The following is a 24,999-nucleotide window of genomic DNA, read 5'->3' as shown; positions in this document are numbered from 1 at the left end:
TAAAAAAAAACCCATAAAAATAACTGAAAATAGTGCTGAAAAGGCCATGTTTGTTTTCTAATTAGAAAAAAACTCACTAATACACACTCAAAAAATATCATAGAGGACAAAAGATGAGCATAAACTGTCAGGGCAAACAAAGCAAAACTAAGCAAAAAGTGAGTGAGGGAAGCCTGGCAGGGGGCGTGGCATCTGCGTGGTGGGCGTGGCTTGTTCGGTTCTCCCAAACCTCCCGTAGGGAAGACCTTATACTATAGTAGTGGATATATTTTGTACACCGTATGCAATTGATTGAGAGTTTGTCAGTAAGAGTCCTGAGTGAGTTGCAGTGTGCCTCCTCGGAGCCTCGCACCTCTTGTATGGCATTAGTGACAGGCGGGCGGGGTGTGGGCGGGGCCGGTTATCCCCGACCACGTGACTCGTGTGATCCTCGGCTGGGGGGGGGGGGAGGCGCGGCTCTCAGTCAGCGCTGTGTGTTGTGTTGTGGCCACGCCCCTTCTCTTCGCAATGTTGACGCAATGTATAAATAGTGGAACAAAGACAACTTCCTAGAAGCTTTGGCGAGTGTGCGGTGCCGGCGGCGGGGCTGCCCGGGGAGAGGGACACATGCCGGCCACGGGATCTTACCATTGGACAGCCGGCTCCCTAGGACTGAGCGCTCCCCCCCAGTAAGTGTCATTCTGCTGTCTCTCTCCGTGTTACATGGGTAGCATGCCTGGGGTGAGCTGTCGCAGGGCTCTGTCTACATGGAGCGTTAGCATGCCGCGGCTTGTTTACCTCCGCTCCCGGCTATGGGGGTGCACCGGCTAGTAAAGTGCTCGGTGCTTCCCGTCAGCGTCATTGCCGCCCTCAGCCGTGCAGTGCAGCCAGGTAATAGCCAGGTAACGGGGCTCCCCCCAATCCCTGCCGGCAGCTGAGGGGTTAACATCCACTTGTCTTTCCCCCAGCTCGCACGACCATTGGAGGAGGCGCTGCTACTGGGGACATTACGTCACCCGGCCAGTGCTTCTCAATGAATTGTCCCTTATAGCTGGCAGGATGAGGGATGGCGGGCAGGTGTGTGAGGGGCAGCGCAGCCCGGGGACACGACGGCCACAACGGCCACAACACCGACACAACCTTCTGTTTACAGTTACAGCAGGCGTATTGTGACGTCACCTGATTGACAGCTCGTGCTGCCAGAGGGAAAAGTCGCCAGCGGCTGACAACGGGCTAATTTAAGCAAGGGGTGACGTCATCGCCTCCTTGACAACAGTAGCGGCTGCGCTGCCCCCCCAGCCCTTTATGTGAGACCCAGAAGTGACAATGCTGAGGATGACAGCCACAACTCCTGCAGGGGAGGAGACATGGGAGACCCTGTTTATTTATTATTGGTAAACACTGCCTAATCTTCTTAAGGTGGACCGGCACAGATTATTGTACCCCTTCCTCGGCCAGCCCTATTTTTTTATTCACTTAAAGGGACATGCGTGAGATGTGCAACAATCTGGAATCTAGTTTGTGCCATCTATTTCTCTTGTCCTTTCAATGGAGGCAAGTGCGAAAAAGAACTGATCGAAAGAAAGGACAAGGTTTTAGCAAGAGACACAAAATGTAACTTTTCTTCTGTCCTTTGGCGGGTAGTTCTCTTTACATGTATGGTATACGAGGATATGCTCTAGTATATAGGTCAGTCTGGGGAACTGATCCCATTGTCGGAGGGATTGCTCTTGGCATCTGGCATGTCACTTGTACGGCTATGGTCACATCTGCATCGGACTTCTGGAAACCTGATGGACCCAATTATAGTCAGAGGGGTCCGTCGACTTCTGTCAGTCATCCAGTGAATCTGCTAGCTCCTTACACCCTTATTTTTTGCTCCAGCATAGATGTGAACATAGCCTGATATAGGGGTAGGGAATTAAGATGAGCGAACCGGGTTCGGGTTTGAGTCGATCCGAACCCGAACGTTCGGCATTTGATTAGCGGGGACTGCAGAACTTGGATAAAGCTCTAAGGTTGTCTGGAAAACATGGATACAGCCAATGACTATATCCATGTTTTCCACATAGCCTTAGGGCTTTATCCAAGTTCAGCAGCCACTGCTAATCAAATGCCAAAAGTTCGGGTTCGGATGGACTGCTGGAGAGCCAAGGTTCCCTAGCCCTGGCCTAACGCTTGAATGGAGACCTTGTCCTGCAGAATTCTCCTATCTAACTTTAAAACTGTTGTAGTAGAAAGTATAATAATGCTCGATGACAGCGTGTGTTTTTTTTTTTTTTTTTTTTTACGACTGTTTTTGCACACAAAAAAAACAGAACCGTATGCAGTGTATATATGTGGACCTGGACCTTATGTGTCTGTATATCACTAGCCATAAATTGGCATATGTCACTTTCAGGGACCTCAAATGGCAGCTCTTCCTTTGCAAGTAGGGAAGTAGTGTGTGTGTGTGTGTGTGTGTATATATATATATATATATATATATACACACATGGACTATTGCAAAATAGTGCCCTGTGTGACGTCACCCCAATAGAACACTTAGGGAAATCTTGTGCTCCATGGCTGCTCTGATCGTTCTGAACAATGCTCCACTTTGTTGGGTAGTATTGACGAATGGCCCCCAGATTGTATTCTCTGCCGTCAGTCACTGAACCCCATGGGGATTATAATCTAATTATTCTCCCAGGCTTGCACATTGGGGCTAATTTCATTCTGAGGAGGCAGATTGACCTATTAGCATGTGTGTGGAGTGTAAGGAAGAAGGGAGAAACCCCAGATCCCCTCTATCCCCTAGATTGAGTATATATTCTCACATACTGCGGCAGATGTATTGGAGGCCTAAAGTTATACGTGATACAACTACACCAAGCAGAAATTGTGCCAAATCCAGTTTGTATTTTTCAGTGGTGAACACTATACCATAATTTATTGCCCTTGCTATATATTTGAGAGATATATATATTACAATTCCTACCGTGCCTGGAGCCTGGACAGCCTTTGGCTGTCCAGGCATGATGGGGATTGTAGTTTTGCAACAGCTGGAGGACCGAGGATTCCCCATCGCTGCTTTATGGCAATATTTCTTACATTTTATTTGTTCATTGACATCCACTTTTCTAGACCCTTTTAAAGACAGTATAGTGGGACACAAAGTGTCAAAAACAATATAAGTAATTTATAATTAATGTTTTTACTGTAAACAAAGTAATTGAAAAGACTGACATCCCATTAACACGCTGCTGCTCTTCACACGTTCATGATGTGAGATTGTTGCATAAAAGAAACCTATAATAAACCTACAACTAGATTAGTGTTTGGAGCTGCAAAAAAATTTGATTTGAGTGATTTTCCTGTGTTCTCTATGTGCTTCTGCCCTGTGTGATCACCAGGCTGCAGAGATGTATGATGTAATGTATTGACTTTGTTCTGCCATGAAATGTGATCATCACACAGCAGCTTGTATGATGAAGTAGTATTGTAACTTGCTGCACCATTGTTACTACATGAGATTGGAGACCTTGCAACCTGTCAAAGCCCTAGCATCGCAGTCTCCCACAAAAATACAGTCTGGGGGATAGAGCGTCTTGGTAACAGGGTGGTGGTTGGCACCAAGGGGTAGAACACCACCACCTTCTACAAGTCCATGAGGTCCAGCCCAACAACTGCCAACATGTCCGTATATGACTTAGGTTGGGGTTAGAGTATAATGGATTTTACAAGAACCTGGTAAAGCGCTTTAAGAGCTTTCCTATTAGATCGACTTAAGTACTAAACAAAACCAGTTAGTGTCACAACCAGTAGCCCAAGGGTTAAAATGGCAATTTCCTGCCAGTGGAGCAAATTTCTCTGTAATCCATTGAGGGCGAATGTGAAGGCTTGTAAAATGACCAGGGTGCAGCGTCTGAATGCGACTCAATTGTTTCTGCAGGCCGCTGTGCAGAAATCACACGTAATATTAGCTGGATAGACTTCATTGGCAGGTAGCCTCATACAGATGTACCTGTACCGCTTACTATAGGGAGCTACAAACACAGGTGCATACACTATGAAAGGGGGCTCGTAAAAGCCAGGCAATTAAAAGTTATTGCTCTGATTCCATCTGTGTCATCGCTGAAGACTTATTAAATATAGCAACAATGTCGCTGATTTCACAATGTCCTGAAAATAGGGACACTGTGTAGAGCAAACCGCTCTTAAGGGAACGCTAATGTAACAACTTCTCATTCTTACCTCCAGCCACATTGGAATCAGGTAAAATAGTTATACTGTCCAAACAAAATATTAAATTCTGGTTTCTAGGGCGAAATGCCATGGGCAAGTGAAAGGGATTTTTTTTTTTCCTTCCAAAAGCGGGCTTTGAAAGTGAAGGTGTCATGTTATTAAAGCCTGGTGTACATATAGTAGCTACTCACAACACTTGTAGTTCTAATTGGTTATAGGAGTATCTGTTCTTCTAAACTTGTCCATATATATATATATATATATATATATATATATATATATATATATATATATATATAAAAAAAAAAATATATATATATATATATATGTGTGTGTGTATCGGTCTAGGCATGGACAGTATAGCACCTGTAGGCATATTTGGGTTGACATGTGCCAAAAGTGTCGTTTTGACAAGTATAAGCTGCTATGCTTTATATATATATAAAAAAAAAAAAAAAAAAAAAAGAGAAGGTCCCTCAAATTGGGAATCATTTGGATCCTTTTGTAAAAGTATACGACTGTAAGGCCATTATGGCTGTGGATCTATGCCGCACCATAGTCCACACCTATTAGGGTCCCATTAAGCAGAGCAATTTTTTAATGACTAATGATACATGATAGCAAACAAGATTGTTAATTGATTACCTGAAATCGTTCACCATATTACACAGAACGATAGTCATTAGTTACTATCGTTACTTTGATCGTTTACTCCATCAGATCCCAGCAAAAGAAGGAACAGTGTGCAATTAGCGAGCGAATGCGGAACTACAGCGAGCGTGATTTTAGGGTTAGATCTAAATCAACAATCGACACATGGACGATTTTTCGATCGTTACCTGCAATTACGCAGGATGATGACCTTTTAAAATATATAACAATAACAATTTTCCGCATGATAATCGTCCTGTGTAATAGGTCCTTTATATGTTCTAGGCGCACAATTTCATTTTTGTTCTCTGTGGCCTCATGAAATAATGCGACTGTTTAAGGCAGTGTTCCCCAACCTGTCTCCAACTGTTGCAGAACTACAACTCTCAGCATGTCTGTACAGCCAAGTTTTAGTTTTGCGACAGCTGTAGGACCATATGTTGGGGAACACTGGTTTAGGGTATGGACACAATGGTGGCCGAAAACTGTGCAGATCTCCCACTTTTTCAGATTGATAATAGTTGTGTGGATTCTGCCATTAGAAGTCAATAAGAGAACTGTGCACAATGTCTCCATTATGTGTCTAAGCCCTATATTGTTTTACTATGGTTTAATTTATTTACAAATTCCAGCTTAAGAAAGACTGGCTTTATTTCAAACCTCAACTTTGTTCCACCGTCTGCTATTTCAGGTAAATATTTACCTCTGATAATGCCCAATACAATACATGAGGAACGCCAATGCTCTCCAACCTCAGCCATGGCTGTTTGGACAGTAGAGATGACTCCCGGCAGTGGCAAGCCAATGTGAGCGTCTTTACCATGATATTCCGAAAATATTAAAACTGTAATTCCTCTGTGCTGGTCTCCATCATTGTTGACAAATGGCGTAATCACATGACCATGTTAGCCAATCGGGGCCCACCATGCAGCAGTAATGTCAAGATCGCAATCTGTCATACATTCTCTATAGTTCATGTTTCACATAAAAATACAAACTAGACTGCCATAAGTCACTGACCATGATGCAAAATAAAATGTGGCCGTTCTCTTTAACAAAGCATGTATTATATCTGTTTTAGCTTTATTGGATAATTTCCAGTTTACATTTGTGGTCACAAAGTCTCTAACCCCCAATACATTAACTGATAAATTTATCTTTGGAAATGTACAGGTACTTCATGATTCATGACGGGTACTGCAGGATTCCATATTGATATCTCTTTAAATACTTTAATTAAAGGGGATTTTTGGCCTTTAGAAGATCTTATGGTCCCTGCCACCAGACTGTCACTCCCTCTCCATCTGATACTGTGGTGTGTTATTGTCCATGCCTATTTGTAGGACGCGACTTGATGCCATTGAGGCAGAAGAATTGCCTAGTAGCTATAGATTTGTGGCCGAGAACAGATTTCTGATGGTAACTTTACTTCAACGTTGAAACCATTGAATAGATTTCTTGTCTCGGCACAGTTTACCCTAATGTTTTAATATTGAAATACTGTTCATAATCTTAAATTTTTTTTTACATATATGGTTAAGGACAGTGTATAAATCCATCTTTATATGGGTACAAATCTGAGCCGTAGTTTTGGCTGTTACTGTGTAGCCGCCCCAGTTGATCATTGTCAGATGTTTTCCTTTGTATGGTTCAGCATGTGAAGAAACAGCATTAGTAAGCATTGACAAGTGGCCCCTCGGGATCCCCCAGTATTAATCAGCAGTGCCATGTGTATACAGTTTCCACTGTGATTCCTCGCTGCTGATACAGTTGTAGAGTTAAGTTCTGGTTTATGTTACATGTACAGGTCTATCCCCATTCACGATGCTTATCTAGTGTCATTTGAGATTACTATAGATGATATCTGAGAAAACACAGTAAACTGAGTCTTGAACTCTGCGAAGGTCAGAAAATACGAGATTAGGTTTAGTTCACGTGTCGCCCAATTCCTGACCTTCCACAAATGACTGTTCCCTGGAGAAGTAGTGATTTAATGGAAAGGGCAGGCCAGGGGTGTATTCTGGAGAGTCTACCTAGCAATGTCCCCGTTCTGTCTGTGGTATAGAAATACAGTTAAACTTGCAGTGTGGCGCCTGGTGGAGCAGAGATAAACTTGCCATCACCACTGCAGACACAGCCCCAGTGATTGTCCGACCCCGTTCTGCACATTACTGCAGTCACAAGGACTCTGAGAAATCTGCACTCACCAATCCAGACTGAGCCCTTCTTGTTTTCTAAATGTTAGACTCCTGCATGAGTATCCAGTGCCAGAAGATGCATTGTATTTTATATTAAAAAATATTATTTCATAAGGTTATACAGGCAGCTAGACTAGTTTTCTATTAAAATGAAGGGGAGCTTTACATGACCCCCTGACTGTATTTCTATTGTCACGCTATACACTGCTCAAAACAATAAAGGGAACACTTAAACAACACATAGCAACCTGTCCGGTTATAAAGCAACAGATTGTGAATTCATTGTGTAAATAGAACAGACAGGTAGAAATGGCAATAAGCAAGACTACCACTATAAGGAGCAGTTCTCCAGGTGGTGACCACAGGCCGTTTCTCTGTTCTCATTTTGGTCACTTTGGCCTAGTGTCATTGCTCTAATCCATAGAAGTAGCATGAGGCAGTGTCTAAAAACCACAGAAGTGGCTCAGGTAGTGCAGCTCATCCTGGATGGTACATCAATGTGAGCTATGTCTGTCAGCCCAGTGTCCAGAGCATGGAGCAGATACCAGGAGATGTGGAAGAGGCCGTAAGAGGACAACAACTCAGCAGCAGGATCGCTACCTTCTCCTTTGTGCAATGAGGAACAAGAGGAGCTCTGCCAAAGCCCTGCAAAATGACCTACAGTGGGCCACAACTGCGCATGTGTCTGCTCAGAAACACTGTATGAGGGCCCAATGCCCACAAGTCTGGCCCACTGTGTAGGGCGATTGGCATCTGCCAGAGAACACCAAAATTGACAGATTTGACATTGGTGCTCTTCACAGATGACAATAGGTTCACACTGAGCACATGTGACAGAATTTGGAGACTCTGAGAGTGATCTGCTGCCTGCAACATCCTCTGGCATGACCAGTTTGGAAGTGGGTCAGTAATGGTGTGGGGTGGCCTTTCTTTGTAGGGCCGCACAGCCCTCCATGTGCTCGCCAGAGGTAGCCAGACTGCCATTAGGTATCGAGATGAGATCCTCAGACCCCTTGTGACACCATATGCTGGTGCGGTTGGCCCTGGGTTCTTTTTGATGCAGGACATTGCTAGACTTCATGTGGTTAAAGTGTGTCAGCAGTTCCTGCAAGAAGACTATGATTCTTTGGACTGGTCTGCCTATTCCCCAGGCCTAAATCCAATGCAGCAGACCTAGGATGTCATGTCTTGTTACAGACTGTCCAGGTGTTGAACGATTCTTAAATTCAAGTCTAGGAGGAGATCCCTCAGGAGAACATACACCGCCTTATCAGTAGCATGCCAAGGTGTGGCTGGGAGGTCATACTGGTACATGGAGGCCACACATACTACTGAGTACCACTGGTACCATTTCTAACAATATTCCTATGCTATTAGAAGAAATGCAGGCAAGTGCAAGTTCATATTGACTCCCAAGTTCACTCAATATGAGGTTGTATGACCTCATCTGGTTGTATAATGATCTGTAGCTGTCCTGGATAGAAATTCTGGATTTGTTGCCCTATATGCTGATATGAGACATGGTGTTGGACCTACAGATGACATGTAAAATAATGCATTTAACATTTTTTGTTAACCAGAGAAACCAAGGCAGATATGTTAGATCACCAGATATATGTGAACCCGACCCAACACTGGAGTGAATACAATAGAACTGTGAGGGTGTATGTAGCAGATCTACACTTATTTAATTAGTTTGTATTGCACACCCACATATCTAAACTGATAGTCGCATTCCCACGTTGCATATATATGCTCCGTGGACAGCCTGTATGCAACGGACTGAACTGTCGGAACTCCCTGGTCTGGTTGAAGTCAGATGTCATGTTGCATTTTCAAAGAAAAAACCTACTGTAGGCAACCAGCAGGGAAAATAGTGGAAGGTAGATATGTGCCAAGCAGGTTATTGCTCTCTGTGTGTGGAAGTTCCAGGGAGGTCAGGGTTGCCAGTCCGCTAGTACATTCTGGGCTTTCCATATACCTGAATTGCAGCGGAACTACAATGTATGTGCCACAGAGGTCCTGGGACTGTGTGGGGGAAAGACAGCAGTTCATGGTCGATAATAGGTTACTGACATTTGCTATTTAGTATAGCTGCTGCGCGGCTAAAGTGGTCTGTCTTTCTTGGAACGGCTGTAGCGTGGGTGGGAGGCCGTTCCCACGTTCCGGTCCAGGCTTTACTGTGTTTTGTTGTTTTGGTTTTTTTTTTTTAAAAAGCCTCTGACTTGGTACTTCAGGTGTGGAGAGACAACCTGCTGAGAGTATTTGGGAGTCAGTTGATCCACAGTGAATCTGGCAGACAGGAGCTGGAGAGAGAAGCCCTGCAACAGAGCTACTACAGACTTGCTGGTGTGAATGAGGGAAAACTACGCGGTGGTGTGTATATGCTTTCTGTTAATGTTCCTGAAAGTCAACCTCTGTGTTTGAAGCTTGAAAGGCTGCTGTAAATGCCTCATGCTGGACTTTTTTTTTTTTTTCTTTTTTGTTACCAATAAACATATATTTGTTGCATCCAAAGCCTGCTTGTGCCTACCACTTGTAACGCTAATTCCCACACTACAAAATTTTATAAACTAACTATCAGGCAACTCTGCACACAGTGGTCGTTTTTCTAAATTTTTATTTTAGCGCCTAAATAACTAAATTCAAACAGAAGTAAAATATTAAATATAAAAAATTATTTTTTTTTTAGCAAACTGTAAATTCCTTTTTCCTGCTGCCTGTGGTGCGGGGTCTCCTGTTCTGTGAACAGCTCTTGGCCTATGGTACAATAAATCAGCTTCTGGCTGTTTTCCACTGTGCTTGTTCAGCGAATACTCACCCTATCCTATAGGCCTTGGGCTTTCCAGATTGTAATATCATGCAATACACAACCAGATGTAGTTCTAACATAGAAGCTGTATAATGTAATGTAATCAAGACTACATTCAAAGTTGCTTTGGATGCAGTGGAGCACAAGTGTACCTACCGTCTGCTCATTGTCAAGTTTGATGACTGAGCAGCTCAGAATAAAGTGCTACCGGGAATGACCATGCATTAGGCTGGGTTATGATAGGAAACATGGCTGATTAATGCACAGTCAGACCTTCATATGTTAAGTGTATTGTAGTGATAAGGACTGAGGTAATAGGAAATTAGTGGTTGAAATTCCTTTCACCACCTTTTATACAGTAAATTCTTAACCATCTAAAAAGCCCTTTCCCTCCCTAGTCTAGAAAAAATACTCTAAGGGTGGGCTCACACTTCCGGGTCGCAGCTGATTTCACAACGCAAGTTTCGCAGCGAAATCTGCAATTACCAGTACTGCAATTTTGTATGGGTTTCCATACACTCAGTAGAATTTTCATTCCATTGTGAGTATGTAAATCCTCATCCCACTTAACCTGCCGCGGCCCGGTGAAAACCTTAGCCGTCCACACCCCGGCCTGCTTCTGTGGTTCCACACTTCCTGATCAGCCATTCAGTGGCTGCAGTGGGAGACCGCTTTTTATTACAACTTGCTTATAGGCTGCAGGCAGCGTTAGGCCTGCAAACTAGAAGTAAGTTTTAATAGAAGGCGGCACTGTATCAAAGCACAGTCATAGTTAGATTAAAAGGCCTATGTCCAACAAGTTCATTGAGCCATTACTGTGACTTGTGAAGTGAGAATTCTTGGGCAACTCTCCCCTAGAGAAGCTCTGAGGTTGATGTTATCGGATTTGCGAAATCTTTTGGAACCCAAGCCCCCAAGAGGAAAGTTTGGTAAATACATATATCCTGTAAGTCCTTACTACATAAATGGATGATCTGGCTCCCCCCCCCCCCCCCCCCCCCCTCTTACCTTGGTTAGAAGCCTTTAGAACAACTATAGACCTGACATAACTCACGTGATTCATTGCTGAACACCGTCCGTTTACTATTTGTTATTTTTGAGGAATTGCAGGAGTTGGGTTACTCGCAGATTAACGGCCTCTAGAAGAACCAAAGTGAGGGATTACAGAGCCGTAAGCAAGCCCCCGATGGGCCCTGTTGACATTACAACCACACGTGAGCTTTTAAGGCTTTACGTTTTTTTAAAAGCCTTGGGCTTGTCAACACAGAACAGGCACAAATCACTCTGCAAAAACGTCCCCGGAGAGATGTGGGAGAGGTCTTCAGTTACTACAGCATGCTGAGGTAGTGGCAGACTGCTCTGCTAAGTGTCTGTAAGCATGCTAATGGACAAGAGCTTTATAGCCTCTTATTGTCACCAGCACTTTTGCACGGCTTTGTAACTATCCTCAATTTAAGGATTTTGCCTTGTCTCTTTTGTCGGCAAAGACTCAGATTCATTAAGACTTTCTGCGTTTCATTACCACCAGTCTTAAACGAAACTTTCTTGGAGTAAATTTATTAAGGTGCACGCGGCTATATAAATCTGATGTCAGAATATATAATCTACACTGCTGTCATTTGCATGACGTACATATATCTCAGTTTATGGAGCTGGAAAGTATTGTGAAAAGGTAAAAACTTTTGCATAAATACAAGGGGCATGTGAATCCATGCTAAGGCTATGTTTACACACCGACAAAATGACAGCCATTTTATTAAATGGCCATCATTGAACAACAATTGAACAATATCTCCCGGTCCTTGTCATACAACAGCCATTATTTGACGCAAAATGAGTCATAATTTTTACAATGTGTGAACATAGCCTAAAGGTGTCTCCATAAGGACTTAAGCCATCCATGATCAGGAGAATGGCACAGAGTTCATATTGTGTTTGTTTCCTTTCAAAAAATACTCAAGAGAATTTTGAGGCATAGCATCAGACTCTTGCCATACGTTTCAAGATTAGAGGATTTTTCCATGTTAGTGGACTTCCAGGCACTCGGTAATTGTCTATCCGAAACGTACCTGAACCAACTGGACTAACCTGGGAATCTGCGTAGGAAATGCTGGCTGTGCACACTGACAATGAAACCTAACATGAGTGGACTCTACATGTAAAAGATTACAACCCTTATATATAAAGGGGTTATCGGAGTTTACAAAAACATGGCCGCTATCTTCCAGAAATGGCACCTCTCCTGCCTTCCGTGTGGGTGTGGGTTTTGCAGTTTGGTTTCACTGAAGGGAATGGAGGTGTGGCGCTGTTTACAAGAGCGTTTTATAAGAGGTTTATATTTTATAATCCTAAAAATTGTAAATTGTTATGCCTCTTGTACACTTCCGCAATTGGACTCTATAGGAGACATTAAAGTCTATGGGGGAGATTTATCACACATAGTGTAAAGTGAAACAGGCTCCGTTGCCCCTAGCAACCAATCAGATTCCACCTTTCATTTTCCAGGGTCTGAGGAATAAAAGCTGGAATCTGGTTGCTAGGGGCAACTGAGCCAGTTTCACTTTACACCATGTTTGATAAATCTCCCCCGATACATCTAAATAGCTGACCATTGGCCAATGTATATAATAGTTAAAAAAAATATATTTATAAGGTTGTCTTTGTGTGTATGTGTGTATATGTGTGTATATATATATAATATATATGTGTGTATGTAACTGTTATACACAGTTCTCTACAGCTCAGAATACTAATGTAAGCCACATAATAACCACTCCCACTCTGTACCATAGCACATTGCCTGTGGCATTCAAGTGGTTGTACAGAGGGAGTGTCGCTGCATTGCTGTGATAGCTGAGGTTCTGAATATGGCTCCCAGGTCTGCCACTGGAGATTGGAGCCTAATCAGTTTACATTTATTGGCATCATAAGAGGTCAGGGAATTGTGGGTCAAGTCCCCTGCTGAGTAGAGCTTTAGAAGAAAAGAGTCCAAGTACCAACCCCACCCCTATTCATCTCCAAAATCACAATTATAAACTAAACAATAAAAGTCTGTCAACTTGTTTTGTGATGCTGTATTTAAAGTGTTTTCGTGCGATTATAGAAAAATAGATACACCTTTTTAGTATCCATGTAACAATCCACGTAATGAAGTGATCATTTTCCTACCGAATAGTGAACACTGTAAAAACAACCTACAAAGAGGGGTGGAATTGCAAAAAAATAAAATAAAATCTATATATACTATATACTCTAAAGAAACTAGGCCATGTCCTTGAGGGGTTAATTCTGTCTGCAGTCATCAAAAGTAGTGATTATGTAAAAATGGCAGACTAGGAACAATAGACTGTATTCAATGGCACAGCAAATGACGATAATATGGGTTTAGTATCCAGGGCACATTGACAAGGATGAATGATATTTTTCATGATATCACAGAAAGTAAAGCCCCTTTTGGTGTCTTTGCTATGCCATAAACACTAAATACCGTCTCTGTACCGTAGCCGCTTATTATGTTTTTATCACCATCTTAGTACTGTAAATACTTCCCAGCAAAGTGCACTGAAGAGTATAGATTTGAGATTTTGTGTTTCCCAAGTTAAGAAGTTCTGCGTGTAAAGTTGCTGGCTCAGCAGTCTAGAATGAGGCAATAGAATCCTCTTTGTTTAGCGTCCACGGTCTGCTATAATATTTTTGCTCTACTTACTTTCTTTTTTTTGTGTTCTGTCATGTGCATCATGGTGTTTGGAAAATAACGATATTCATTAGGAAGAGTGACTTTTTTTTTTTTCATTAGAAGGTTTATGAATTGTAAAGACATAAAGGCACGAACAGTGCTCGCTCTGTCTGCATGCTAGTACGGCATGAAAAGGCTGCATGCAGGCTCGCAGAATACTCACTAAGTAGGGGAGAACGAACAGTACTACATACATCCAAATGAATGGTTTGGGATTCCTGCTCTGGATTTTAAGTACCTAAACCTGAATAAAATTTATTGTAGTAGTCCATTATTTTTGTGGTTATGAAATATCACCAGGAATATGTACAACGTCAAACGTGTTGTAGGATGTATGAAAGGAGAAGGTAGTACCAAGCACACAGACAACCCTAGCATCAGTGCTATAGCACCAATTTATTCCATAACACTTTACCTTCTATAGGAAGTAAACTCTCTAACATCGTATGACATAAAAATGACCAAGGGACTCGAGGATTAAAGGTGAATCTAACCTGCTGATAGTGCTGGGGAGTCTGAGAAGTAAGGTATGTTTCTTAGGCTGGGTTTACATGTATAAGTTGGCATCAGTTGCATTTTTTGCCTAAAAACTGACCACAACTGATGTCACAACTGATGCCAAAAATGCATCAGTTGTGATCAGTTTTTCTATCCGTCCGTCTTTTCATTAAAAACCATCAGTTGCCATCAGTTGTCATCAATTCCCATCAGTTGTCACAAGTTGCGCTCATCAGTTGACATTTTTTTCCCCAGTATGTTTTCCTGTCATTTTCAATGGGATTTGCGGGGGAGCGCACGGGGGCTATATACTAATTGGGGGGGCTATATACTACAAGGGGAGTGCACAGGGGGGCTATATGGGAGGGGGAGAGCGCACATGGGGGGCTATATACAATTGGGGGAGAGTGCACAGCAATGCTGTATACTAATTGGGGGAGAGCACACAGGGAAGCTAAATATTACTGGGGGGGCAACAGGGGGGCTATATACTACTGGAGGAGAAACAGGGGGGGTGATATACTACTGGGGGACCAAGGGGGGACTATAGGGGAGGGGGAGAGCACACAGGGGGAGATATGTTTATTTTGTGGTTACTATTTGCCTGAACACCGGATGCCAGAGCCGAACGGCATGCGTCCTGCCCGGCGAGGCATCCAGCGCTCTATTCGATTGAATAGGTGCGGCGCCACATCACCGGAGCGGCGGTCCGCCAGGACGCTGCAAGTTGGGTCCTAACGCACCGACGGTCCGGCGATGCGGCGGCCACTAGTTCACCGCCGCACATTTTGAACGATCCCATTGAAAACAATGGGGATCAGTTCAAAGATGCGTTTCCCTCCGGCGCTTTTCTCCTGCGCCGGAGGGAAACGCCGCCGCACCGCCGGACATATGTAAACCCGGCCTTACCTTTGTTTAGTGCCGATCCTGCGCTGTTAGTCTGGGTAAACGCCGCATCATCCGGCCTGCCTACTTCATTTATCATTAGAAGGGTGGGCCAGGTGACATGGCTGTGCTCCAGAGCTTACTTTACCCCAACTAACAGTGCGGGACCGGCATTGAGGAGGAAGGTAAGACACATACCTTCCTCCTCAGCATCCCCAGCACTATATGGGGCTATCAGCAGGTTAGATTTGTCTAAACTGCTTATAGTTTCCCTTTAAAGCTTACCTGCTGTTCACACTCTGACCAGTTGGTGCAGAGGAGAGCCGATCCAGTAGACTTGCAGCCAACTCAATCACGTGACACAGAACCAGGAGAAAATGTGTTTTCCAAAAATTAATAACATAGACCAACAAAAATCCAGATGTATTGCCAAAACCTAGACAAACCTCCCTATACACTTGTTTCTCTTCTATCAGCTTCTCTTTCCATGATACAGCTCTGTTTACATGTTGGCTGTTTGTTTACATGCTGCTCTGCCTGTTTTCTTACAGAGCACACCTAGTGGGCAGAAGCGGAACTGCAGTGCATACAGAGATAATCTTATAAGCTCTGGTGCTGCTCCCATAACAGGTCCTGGTTCTTACATACAGCATTTTACAAAAATGCAGCTTGCTGTGTAGCATAAGTCATAAGTCACCACATTTATCTGCATGGTAATCAATTTTATATATTGATTCCTAAAACATTCTCTACTGTTCTCTTCCTATACAACACTGTATCATCTCCGTATGTAGTTGTGTATAGATTTGTCAGTCTTTTTTTGCCCTCTCATTCTGTCTCTGTTACAAGTAACATGCAAACTGCAACAAGACCCTAGGCCTCATCACACATCTGCAGGGTCCCCATGTAGCCAGCAGGACCCCTATAAAAAAAAAATCCCTTCCTAGCCAGTAGAACCCCCTTTTAAGCAATACTTATTGGCTGTCTAGCACCATTACAAGCAGTGGTGCTAGCCAGCGAGAAGTGGATCTGATGCATGCACGTTAATAAGCTCTGTGTGCGGGTACGATAGAACAAAGCTTGCTATCCACGCATGTGCTAGTCTGAGTATGGGTACAACCTCCTAACCACTATGGCCTCTTTGCACCTCTGTTCGCTGGCCTCTAACTCACCCCGCAGACTGCACATTAGGCACTGCCAGATGGTACAAGGTGCTGGGAATCATCTGAGGCCCTGAACCAACTAACAGACCCCCACATCTGCCCCAAAACATGCTCTCGCCTGCCATGCAATCCCTCTGACTGCAGTGAGTGAGACACCTGGGAGCCCACTCGGAGAAGGATCAAAGCAGCCACCACAACCTGCTGTAATAGAGCATCAGACTCCCTCTCTGCAGCCACAAATACCCCTGGCAGCGCTCTGACTGATGCTGTTGGGTATTACACCTATTGCCCAGCTCAGAAACTCCTGACAGCCCCCTGATGGGTCCCGATGTCTGCACTGTCTTCCGTGTCACAAGGGCAGTGACATCTAGAAATTCAGTAGCGCTGCTGCCTGCCAGGGTGTGCTGTGTGTGAGCGGCCACTATCGTTTATCCAAAAATAAGACCTACCCTGAAATTAAGCCTAGCCCTTTTTTTCTTAAGGGATATATACACAGTGGTGCCTTGGATTACGAGCATAATCTGTTCTGGAACCATGTATGTAATCCAAAGCAAATTTTCCCATAAGAAATCACAAATGCAGACAATTGGCTCCACGCCAATTTATTCTGCATAACCTGTAGAACAGATGAAACAAACAATGAGAAACAGCTGAATGTCATATTATAAGCTACTGTACAGTAGAGCAATCAGAATGTGGAGTATAATGTATAGTAAGGGCATAAACCTGAAAAACAGCAGCAGTTTGTAAATACAGGATGGAGCTGCTTTTGTAATAAACCTTTTTAGCTGTTTTCTGTGACCTGACCGAGTAATAGCCGACTAGCGGGAAAGTGGTAAATTGCATCGATCACATGTTAAAGATCCGGCAGGTCACGTACTCTAAATATTTAGAAACCATTGTGGATGTAGAATGACGGTAAGAACTCCACCACACGAATAAACAGGACAAATTAGAAGCATGTCATGTTCTGCGTTCCTTCAGGTTTCTTTCGCCTTAACGCTCGAGGATGTGAACAAAAGTCTACTCGCCCATTGGAAAGTATTCCCGAAACCAACTCCTACACTTCTCCTGAAACCCTCATTGCCATCCTTACCACATCCTCTCATGACTTCATGTTAACTTATTACAAAATGTTCTCCAGAATTACCTCAAATATCACTTATTAAAATTGTTCAACATCCCTGACCGCCAAATTTTCTCTCAAACCTTCATTTTTGATTGACGACCGCACAACTTTTTTTGCCTGGTATATTACTCTTATGATGCCAATTGAAACGTGCCACCTTCCACTCATGTTTTATTACACCCAGTGTATGACTGGCTGACTCACAGTACTATGACGTGATATCTGCCTCCTGATGATAGAGGTTATATTTTTATTTATTTTTTATTTTTTACTCTTATTCCTCCCGGAATTGTTTCTGTTGTGAGTCACAAAACACTTGCAGTTCTTCCTGGATAGAAGCTTGGTGGGTGTGAGTGGGTTTCCCTAAAGTAAATTCTATTTAAAGTGGCTTAGCGTCAGACTGGTGTCAGCTGGTCCGATTTGAAATAGACAATTTTATGCTTTGTTTGAAACCTAGCAAAACCTGATAAATTTAAGTTGGCTAAACTGATAAAAAGTGACCACAGTCTCTAAGCTGCCATATCACTACTTGTATTGTATCTTGTCTTTTCACTATCTTCTATAAATTATGATATTGAAATCTGATATTGCTGCTATTTCTAAAAGCAGTGGTCTATCAGGAGGACGAGACAAGTTTCCTAAATGAATGAACTAGCGAAAATTAAGTTGATGAACCCTATTGGGAAGATTTATTAAGTCCGGGCTTAAAAATGTCCCCGCAGCACTGAGTTTTGCCAGCTTTGTGTAGAGGCGCAATGCCTCTACATAAATCCTATGCGCACGGAGCCCCTCTGTGTGTGCACTGTGAAACCAATGCCTACGCCAGTGTTTGCAGATTTTTGTGCAAGTGGGCCCTCTGCATCAGAAAGTGGCCACTGCCAATAGCCACACTAATAAATGTCCCCCTATGTGTTTAACTGTTATATGAGATGGGAATACCCATTTTAAGACTAAAACAACAATATCCTGTATGTTGTACTGAAATAGATGCAATAATTAGGAAACTTTTCATTTTCTTTCTTTTAACCAAAAGGCTAAGATTTAGCTCAAGATGGACACTGGGGACACCATGCAGCAGTGCCCTGTCTTCGCAGTTACCTTTGAAGACACGTTAGGTTATGTTCACATTTGTGTCTAAGGTCCACTTAAAGTAAAGATGAATAAATGTATCAATCATGAACTGAATTTACTCATTTAAAAATAAATAAAAATTGGCTCTTTTAATCCTACTTTACTGTACTGTTTAGACAATAGAATGATGATTGACCTCAAAGATCAACCAACACCGCAGAGAAACCATCACGTGTTTCTCAACGTCAATGAGCTAGCCAGACCTTCCTCTGAGAAGGAACAACAAAGCCAAGGGGATCTCCAGTCAAGGAAACCACCTTCAACAAGCCACAGTCAAGTATGACAGCACTTGGGGAAATGCCCAAGCAAGGTTTCCGTCCAGACTGATTCTGGGTATTTGCCCCTCATCAGTGTGGAGCAGGATTCTGGCTAGTAGGAGAAAAGCTTAGTAAGTGACGAATTACTGTTAGACATCACTGTGGGGTGGTTTACAGTGTAGACTTTGCAGATCTGTGTCTGTGATCACCTACAGGGAATGTGCTATGTGCAAAAACACCAAATTAGCCAAAAATGGTGCAATGAATAAATGTGCACCTTGTTGTACAAGAGCAGGGACTTCTGTCTTTAATTCTTGGTCAAATCTGAATAGAACCCAACAATCGATTTGCGCAAAATCTCAACTAATTTTGAGGTTCATTTTGGAAAGTTCTATTGCTAATTTTGCCACAAATGCAGAATTGCATCGCTCAATACACTAGTCTGACAAATTATTTTTACCCTACTAGTATTCCTTTGGCCCATTGGGTGCCATTTTTTTTTTTTTTTTTCTATCAGCTCCTTTAAATGGTGGTAACAGGACAGATGTGACCATAGCCTTACTAAAAGGTCAACATTTTGGCCACATGCTCTTACTGATTTTGTTTTGTCTTCCTGTTAACACAACTTCACATGAAATAGATTACACCAGAGTATTGATCTAGTCCATGACCATGTGATATCAGAACAAAGGAAAATTTGTGTTTACTTTTATTTGTGTCTACATACACTCGTGGTTCCCAACCTTATTACCGCCAGGGAAGCACAGAGAACACAACAATAGGCCCTTGCACATGTACAAATACTATGAAAGATAGTAAACATTGAAAATGGAGATCAGCACAACTTGAACATACTGAAGTCGTATTGCTTGGCATTTGATTACCAGTGCCTTAAGTTAGATGCAGTCCTAGGGAGTCCAGGAAAACATGGATACAGGCTGTTTTCCAGTCTTATGGCTGCATCCAACTTCAGCCACCAGTAATCAAATGCCGAGCGATCGGGCTTCAGCATGCTCTATTTATGCTTGTCTCTAATTGAAAACCCTGAAGGGGTTGGCCACTTTATAGTGAAATTGCTCAGTATACAGTATTAGTAACTGTACTCACAGCCATTACGGCACCAGCTCCTGTGTACCTCATGGAGCTAAAATCATATACCACCCCTTTAGGCTGGGTGCCTGCTCTTTGGTGAGTCTGTCCATAAGATGGCCGACATGGAGGAGCATGTGACCATGCCCCGCCTCCAGTGTCCTCTATAGGAATATACAGGCTTAGCGTTAGACACTTGGGGGCAGGGTATGGTCACATGCTCTTCCAGGTCAGCCATTATATAGACAGAATCACCACAGAGCAGGACAGCCCAGCAAGTCTGATTTCAGCTCTGAGGTACTCCGAAAGCTGCCTTCAGTAGGTGCAGGGAGTGCACTTATACATCTACTGAGCAATTTTACTTTAGGGTACAAACCCACTTGACGTATTTGCTGCGTTAATCAGTCTTAAAAATAAGCAGGCAAAACGCAGGTTGGCTTTATACAATTGTTCTGCGTTAAAATACGCAATTGCGTATTTTTGAAGCGTGAAGCTTGTTAGCAAAGCATCAGTTTTTAACAACCTGTGCGAAAAACGCATGTAGCTTCACACTTCAAAAATACGCAATTGCGTATTTTAACCCAGAACAATTGTATAAAGCCAACCTGCGTTTTGCCTGCTTATTTTTAAGACTGATTCACGCAGCAAATACGTCAAGTGGGTTTTACCCTTAAAGTGGCCAACCCCTTTAACCAGTTCATGCTTGATCATAGACAGCAGGATTTTATCCATTGACAATGTGTACTGCGTAAATAAGGGCTGTGATGGTTCACAACTCTTCAATATGGTGTATATTGAAAAAATATATTAGGTTCAGACTTCATATGGCTGGAATACCCCTTTCAAGTGGTTACTAATCTTGATTAAAAGTGACTAGGAAAACAAGTTTGGTTTGCAGTGTCAAAACTGCTAAATATTCCTATAAAGCAAAAGCTGATCATCCCTTCCTGATACTGTGCAGATTCACCAAGCTTCACATAGGTTTTGATCTGTTCACGTACAGAATGGCTTTATTGTACTTAACTTGGCTGCTGCAGAAAAATAGGTTGTCGCTGGGACACTCTGGGGATTGCTAAGCGTGCCAATTTAGACATGTATGCCTATTATTTAAATGAACTGAAGGGGGTGAGTTGGGCTGCTAGTATAGGTGACCCTTTGTTTCATGCACAAGTGCAGTGCTTGCAGAAATGAGCTCCATGTAACTCCAACCCCCCCCCCCTCCTGTCACTGTGGTTGTGTCTGTATATAACATGTGGATAATCTGATTTTGTGTACATATCCACCCCTGCTAACTCCAATACAGGATTTTTCTTTTGCTTACAGCATTCCCCAAGTATCTCTAAACACAGGCAGCCGTAGTGGATTTATTTAATTGTTGGGAGATATTAAGTAGGTACCAGTATTCTGGAACAAACTGTGCCCTAAAAGGCGGAGTATAGTTTGCCGGTATAGTTATCCTCAACAGTTTAAGGTGGCTCCTAAGAGGAGCTGTAAATGATTCCAAACAGTGGTGCATAATGGCGGTGTAACATTCGCTGTGGAGAGGTGGCGGATGGAAAATGGGTTTAATACGTCTAGCCAGTTGGGCCAAATAAATCATTCGCAGAGCACCATCCTGATAAATCTGGCACACTTACTGCTTGTAAAGTCTATATTTATTCTGTCTACCTTTACTACACAATTAATCTGCCCCATTGTCGTGGCTGGAATTACATGCACTGAGTTTCTATTGAGCTTGTGGGTGGCCTGTGAGCCGGTGTAAAGCTTGGAGGATGGAGGAGCCAAATCTACAAGCTCACCTTTTTATAATTTTAAAACCACAGTAGTGTCACAAGATCTGAGCTGTCCTGCTTAATAGCCTTGGTTTATGCATAGTATTTTTTTTTTAGTCAAAACCAGTTGCAAGGGTTTTTTTTTTTTTTTTGTTTTTCTCATTCAACTCCTGGTTTTGGTTAAAAATCCTGACATAATTAAAATTTTTGAAATTTAATCCTTTTGCTATATATATCCTAAATACAGCTTTAGGCCATGTTCACACATGGCAAATTAGTGGCCGTTCTGTGACACGGCCGTGTCACAGAATGGCCACTGTCTGAGATGTTCAACCCAGCCGCTACTGCAGTAATGGCCGGGTTAACATCACCTCTTTTTAATTGGAATGCGGGCACATCAGTGTGTGCCCGTGCTCCAATAAGCCATTTCAAACAATGTAAAGTACAGCCAGAGCTGTACTTCACATTGTGTGCACAGTCTATTTCATGCGGCTGCTATTCAATGAATAGCGGCCAGACAAAATAAATGACAGTTTTCTGTGTGGCCGCATAGAATCCCGACCAGGATTCCATAGTAGTTAATGCTATCGGCTGTTGTGATTAAAAGTTTAATCAAAAAATAGATAATGTGAACGAGGCCTTAAACTGATATTGGTATGCACACTTACTAATTCATGGATACTCTTTGTACGTAATTTGGTTTTCTGCTACATTGTTGGATTACCAGTTCAAATTCCTCATTTTAAGTGCTAAACGGGTAGTGGCATATTACCCGCCCATCACTTATGTAGCATTGGCACCTTATTGTTTATTACCTCTTTCCGATGGACTAAGGGGTACTGCTTGCCCTTCAAGAGTGGACAATTTTGGAATTGACTTGTGGAGTGCCAAACATGCGCTGTGATTTGAATTTTTGCAGAGGATTTTTCTATTCCTTCCTTTTTGAACTAATTGTTGATTTGTCTATTTCTCTGACTTACAAAAAAAATACAGCTTCAAACAATAGTTTGGCGGGCCATTGAAATGCTAAGGCCTCAACAATGGGTTGGACTTCCGCAAACCACTGGTGAGGTTTCAAGTGCTGGGTCACTTCCGTACCCCTGAACCTGCTGAGAAGGCTCCATGTGATGATGATCAGGTTGTCTATTCTTGAAGGGTACTGCTAAAGTGAAAACCAACATGAGAATTGTGACAACTACTACAAAAACAAAATAGAAAAGCTGACCAAAAAAAATTGTTAGTAGTTTAATTTCTAGCAAAAGCATAATTGTTTGCAGGTGAAAATCCTCAAGTAATTAAAAATATACATCTTCAGTAAATGAGGGCCTGCTCAATGAGAGCGGTCAAGAGGAAAAATAACAAAAGGGCACTACACTGATTAACAAGACAGGGATTCATTATGCGCTAAAATGGGGCCATCTATAGAGACAGCAGGAGGCCATCCCTGCCACGTCACCCTCTTGTGGGTCTTAGACTAATCGGCAATGAGGTTAAGTAATGTTTCTTTAGTGATGACTTTGCACACAAATAAAAGGAACGGGATCATGAAATACCATGCCTATAAAGATTCCAGCTCAAGTGTCATCTCCTTTAAATGTTCTATATAGAGGAACAGATGAAGGTCTTGAAAAATAACAAACAAAGATTCTCAGGCCCTAAAGTTCCAGTGAAAGGTGATCGATCTTTGTGGGAACAATTTGGATTCAGCCCCTTTCAGGTCTGGCATGGTGGTGCCCTGGTGCACACAGCAAGGCCTATAAAGGCATAGTTGAAGTTTAGTAAGGAAAAACTTAACTAATTGCACATAGCCTTGACCACAACCCCATCCAACAGCTTTAAGATGAACTAGAACAGAGATTGAGCATGGTCCTCTTGTCCAACAGTAGTGTTTGACCTCACATATGCACTTCGGGATAAATGGGCAAAAATTCCCCCAGACATCTCCAAGATCTTGTAGAAAGACTTCCCAAAAGAGCGTTTTACCTACAAATGAGCAAACCCCTTATTAATGTCTATGAATTCAGAATGGGGTGTCTTAGGTTTCCTTAGTGTAAGACTACATGTAGAGCTGTCTTTTACCTTGATGATGCTAGTGTGTTTTAATGGTGGTTCTTTAACTTTTCTGCTAAAGAACAGACGTTATAAGGCTATAGGAAATGGGTTATAATGGCAGCTAACAAGTAGATGGAATTATTGGAAAATCTCTTGGAAAGCTTAAAGGGAATGTATAATGGGAAAATGACAATGTTTAAATCAAAATAAAGTTTTTATCTTGCAGTTTTTACTTTGGCCAGTAGGCCTAATGTTAAGCTGATCTGTGTCCTCCTCTATAATCATACAGGATTACAGTGAAAGTTGACACTAGTGTGTGTGTATATATAGATGACACAGGTACACACAGTAGATAAAGCTCACAACTCTGCCTTCCACTTATTTTTTAATTACTGGTATTCTTTAAGGCAAGATTGCATAAAAACATTCTACATGAACATTTTCAATAATAGAATAGAAACCCATTAGAAAAAAAAAATGTCTCAGATTTCAGCTCTAATCAGTTAAAAAAATTCATTCACTTTATATAACACCTATATATTAGGGATGGTACGAACAGAGTCCCAAACCCTCGGTAATGATTCCCGCTGTCTGCCCGCTCCGTGCAGCGGGTGGATCCAGCGGGAGGACTGCCTGGAAAACTGGGATATAGCCATAGGCTGTATCCCAGTTTTCCAGGAGGTCCTCCCGCTGGATCCGCCCGCTGCACGGAGTGGGCAGACAGCGGGAATCATTACCGAGGGTTCGGGTTCATCCGAACTCGAACCTCAGCGGGTTCGGACCATCCCTACTATATATGGTTGGGTTTTGTTTTTGTTTTTTTATTTGTTTGCAGAATTTTTATGTTTTGGGAGCCAGCTGTTCCTAACAAATTCTGTAGTGTTAACACGCCCCCTATGGATGCATGACACTGAGCACAGACTATACAGTTCACTAGAGATCCATGTGGTCTAAACTAAAGTTAACGTTGACACTTACTTTCTAGTTTTATGGTGCGTTCACACCTACAGGATCTGCAGCTGATTTTCTGCAGCAGATTTCATTTAAATAACTGAACACAGCATCAAATCTGCTGCAGATCTGCTGCAGATCCTGTAGGTGTGAACGCACCCTTAGAACCATTCATTGAAAGGCTGTCTAAAGATTTTAAAAGTTGCCATTGAAGCTATGGCTGGGTTCACCATGTAAATCCTTGCACCTTCTGTCTTTTGTGTGAATCCAGCCTAAGGCTATGTTCACACAGTCTACAAACAACTGGCGTTGTTTGGCACTCATAAACAACGGCCGTTGTCGTGAGGGTTGAACAATGGCCGTTGTTGCACTGAAAATTGGCTTGATTTTAATTCACAACGTCCAGAAATAGTCGACATGTCAATTATTTCCACGGCCATACCAAACAGATGTTCAATACACTGTGATT

The 24,999-nt window shown here is 42.6% G+C and overlaps 1 long non-coding RNA gene across 1 annotated transcript in view; it reads left to right on the top strand.

The window, feature by feature from the left end:
* The first annotated feature begins 483 nt into the window (after window positions 1-483).
* LOC138792491 (uncharacterized) overlaps window positions 484-24,999 on the top strand; it is a 128,799-nt gene continuing 104,283 nt past the window's right edge. Inside the window, exon 1 of the long non-coding RNA XR_011363149.1 lies at window positions 484-668. This is a non-coding gene — a long non-coding RNA (uncharacterized lncRNA). The remainder of the gene's footprint in view (window positions 669-24,999) is intronic.

Source organism: Dendropsophus ebraccatus, chromosome 5 (assembly GCF_027789765.1).
Source record: "Dendropsophus ebraccatus isolate aDenEbr1 chromosome 5, aDenEbr1.pat, whole genome shotgun sequence".
NCBI lineage: Eukaryota > Metazoa > Chordata > Amphibia > Anura > Hylidae > Dendropsophus > Dendropsophus ebraccatus.
This window is presented reverse-complemented; position numbering and strand designations above follow the sequence as displayed.